The sequence below is a fragment of the Penaeus monodon genome, chromosome 35 (genome assembly GCF_015228065.2).
Source record: "Penaeus monodon isolate SGIC_2016 chromosome 35, NSTDA_Pmon_1, whole genome shotgun sequence".
Taxonomy (NCBI): Eukaryota; Metazoa; Arthropoda; class Malacostraca; order Decapoda; family Penaeidae; genus Penaeus; species Penaeus monodon.
The window spans coordinates 12,490,698-12,494,748 of NC_051420.1; positions in this window are offsets into that span (position 1 = coordinate 12,490,698).

Below are 4,051 nucleotides of genomic sequence, written 5' to 3' on the forward strand. Positions count from 1 at the left end.
AGGAGTTGAAACCATTTCCTCCTTGCACAAGACAGGAGGCGGCTGAGGAGGGAGAATGAGACGAGGAGGGGGGAGGAGGCGGAGGAGGAGGAAGAGGAGGAGGAGGAGGAAAAAGAGGAAAAGGAGGAGGAGGAAGAGGAGGAGGAAGAGGAGGAGGAAGAGGAGGAGGAGGAAAAGGAGGAGGAGGAAGAGGAGGAGGAAGAGGAGGAGGAGAGAGGAGGAGGAGGAGGAGGAGGAGGAGGAGGAGGAGGAGGAGGAGGAGGAAGAAGGAATGTGGAAGAGGGAGGAGAGAGAGAGAGAGAGAGAGAGGATAGCACCTTAAGGAGGAAGGAAACAAAGCAGCAAGAGAAGAGAACACAGGGAGAGGGACTAAAAAATAAGAGGTAGAACGAAACGAAATAGAGAGAGAGAGAAGAAAAAGAAAGATGGGAAAAGGAGAGATGGGGCGAAGTCAGTGCGTCTCAGATGCGGGCGGGCGGGCGGGCGGGTGGCGAGGCGAGGCGAGGCAGCCCCAAGTTGATTCGATGGGATGAGAGAGAGCGAGTTTCCAGACGCGAAACAGAAAAAAAAATCGACAAAACAAAAGGGAAAAAATCGCGAACAACGAACGGCAACAGCAAACGAGTCATCAAAAAGGCTAAGACACGAAATAACGCTACGGGGGAAATTTCGCAGTCGATTAAAATTGAAAAAATCTCAAATAATCCAGAAACTTCTCGGCCCACCCGGCAACAGAGCGCGAGTGATCAGTGAAAAACAAATGAACGCAGGGCTGAGCGAGGGAGAATGTGAGGGAGTGTGACTGAGTGTGCGAGCGCGCGTGCGAGCGCGCGTAGTGCGTGCGTGCTGATTGAGAGAGAGAATGAGAGAGATGAGAGAATGAGAGTATGAGAGAGAATGAGATGAGAAAGTGAGAGATATGAGTGAGAGAGTGAGTGAGAGTGAGGAAGAGAGAGTGTGAGAGTGAGAGTGAGAGAGAGTGTGAGTGTGCGTGTCACTGTGATTGATTGAGTGAGAGAGCGATAACGAATGAAAGAAAAAGAAAAACAAAAAGAAAAAGAAACAGAAAAAGAGAAAGAGCGCCACGCCACCGGTTCCGCCCTCTCGACAAGGGCTTAATTTGCATCTGTTCCAAGACGAGAGATGAACAGAGCCAAAATTACACCACAATGACACTGAGAAGAAAAACACTAACGAGCGCTCACACACTTGACAGACACATGCGTTTGTAATGCAGTGACAGGGGGGGGGGAGGGGGGAGGGGGAGGGGAAAGGGGGAGGAGGGGAGAGGGAGTTAGGGAGGATAGATGAAGAGAAGAGAACAAGGGAGGAGGAGAAGAGAGGAGGGAGGAATGGGGGAGGGAAAATCTAAGGGGAATAGGGAGAATTGAGACAGAGATGGGTGAGGAAGTAGCAAAATTGGCGAAAGGAAGGGAAGGAAAGACGTCGGGGAATGAGATGGCCCTCTTTTCTTACTGTGCCAAGTAGAGCAACACGAGAAGAGAAACGAATGGGAGGAAGGAAAGGGAAAGAGAGGGATATAAAAACGGAAGAAAAATTAAAAAGAAAAGAGGGAAAGAGTGAAAGAAAACGCGCCAGAGAGTAGAGAACGTAAAACACTACTCGAAGTCTATGGTAGAGCCCGGCAGAGCCCCTTGGGAGCCGTGTGTTGACCCGTGCAAACTTTTCTCAGAAGTTTATCTTGACATGAACTTCTTAACTGAAACCGAATAAAATCACTAACTATGGGTAACGTGAGAGGGGAAAGAATTAAGAGAAGGAGGGGAGGGAGAGGGATGGAAACGAAGAAAGAGAACACAAAAGAGGAGAAAGGAATAGGACATAACGAAAGAATGAGCAAGAGGAAATGTCTCCGAACCCGTAGCCATTTCGACAGCCCCAAGTATATGCGAGCGCACGGGTGACCGTGCGACGGCCGCCGTATAAGGATTCGCGCAGACGGCGGCGGCAGGAGAAAGGGACCAGGCATGGCAGACGTCAGGCACTCGGCATGTCTCGAGCGGATTTCCTTTCGCGTGTGATACCTCTTTTAAACGCTGCAGCCAAGGCAGACGCGGCGTAGGATCGAGTACTTGAGATCCTGAAGGACTCTCGTAACTCCACTTTCGATATCCTTAAAAGGAAAAAAAGAGCAACGACCGAGTCACTCGCATGTGAGGCAAGCAGTGAGGTGGCAGCGAGGAAATGAGGCAAGATGAAGCGCAATTTACGGCGAGAGAGTGAATTAGAAAACGGGAGTGGAGAGAAAAGACGCGAGAAAAAAAGCCATAATAAAGACGAAGGCGAGGAAAGGCACAACCCGAGACCGTGCATGAAAAAGGAGAGGGATGTCTGAGCCTAGCGCCATGCGGGTGAGGCGAGGGAACACCCCCTCCGCCATCACCCCGCCCCCACCCCCATTCCTCAAACCTCGCCATGACTCACGCATACTCCACGCAGGTGTACGCGTCTGCATCACGCAGGAAGACAAGCAAGCACCAGGGAGACACGATCAGCTGATGAGTAACACACGTGCACAATATAATGACTGCCTCGTTGACTCACTAGCAAGCACGTTCTCCCTGGTTCAATAGGACATCGCTCGCTCAGACATCATACACGTCATTTACGTCATGCAGTAGAACGCACGACAAACAGCTGGACTGCAAACAGGCTCGTGCAAAAATAATCCAACATATCCGGTCAATCTAGCGGTCCAGAGCGACCAGCTGAGTTCAGGGATCAATGCGCACCGTGCTTGTAAACCCGCTGATAAACATGACACAACCAGCTGATCCGCACACACCGTCCAGCTGATCGCCACCCCAACCAGCTGACTTATCGCCGAGGGAGAAACCTGACATTTGTATCAGAACCTTCAGCCAAAGACTTTCAAATATTTATGTATCTATCAGCTGATATGGACATCGATCAGGTCTCAACCCAAAAAGATCAATCCTCCCACGTCCTCTCGCCGCCAGAAAACAACAAACGTTGTCCACAAACGTTTCTCGGTAATGTTGATGTGGCAGATTTATCGATTACATATATCGCCAATGAAACTAAGAATCATATTTATATTTTTGACAGGGGAGTAGGGTGGGATGGGAGGAATGGGGGAAAAGAGAGGGTATTTGAGAAAAGAGGGAGGAGAGGGTATTTGAGAAAAGAGGGAGGAGAGGGTATTTGAGAAAAGAGGGAGGAGAGGGTATTTGAGAAAAGAGGGAGATGCAGGGTATTTGAGAAAAGGAGGAAGGAGAGATAAGAGAAAAAAGAGGGGGTAAAACACTGAAGAAATGAGAGGGAAGTTGAGGAGATAGGCGAAAAGGATAAGAGGAGAAAAGAGAGAGAAGGAGAGGATAGGAGAGAAAAAAAATGGGAAGAACTGGCAGTAGAAAAGGAAATAAAAAACAATCCCCAGATGCCACGTGACCAGACAGATAACAAAACAAAAGAGACACGGCACGCAGGACATCCTGTGAAGAATAGAAATACGCAGATTTCGGTCCGAGAGAGCAACTGGAGTAAAATTCGAGGCCGTGAATATACCAATGAGTCACGGCGAGGGAGGGGGAGGGGGAAAGCAAGAGTGAGAGAGGGGGAGGGGGAGGGGGAAGCAAGAGTGAGAGCGGGGAGGGGGAGGGGATAACGGAGAGGGGGAGAGGAAGAGGGGGGAGTAAGCAGATGGGGCGTACACATGACTCAACAGGTGAGTGACTCATTCACGCATCGATTCTATGTTCGCGTAATCATGTTTCTCGCGGACTGGCTGACTGAATGACTGACCAGTTAACGTTCGCTGTCAGCCGTAAATGGACTAAAATAAAAGGCCACGAAGCACCCCCCCCCCCCATCCCCAGCGTCATCGTACTCCACCCCTAACCAAAGCCTAAATCAGCTGATATCGATCATAAAAATATGGCGACGCAGGAGAGCCAGATTAACACCCTTTCTTATCTTATCGTGACGAGACACCCTCTCTTCCTACTCCCTACCCATCACTACTCTTCTCTATCATCCTTTCTCTCCCTTCATTATCCCTTTCTCTTTC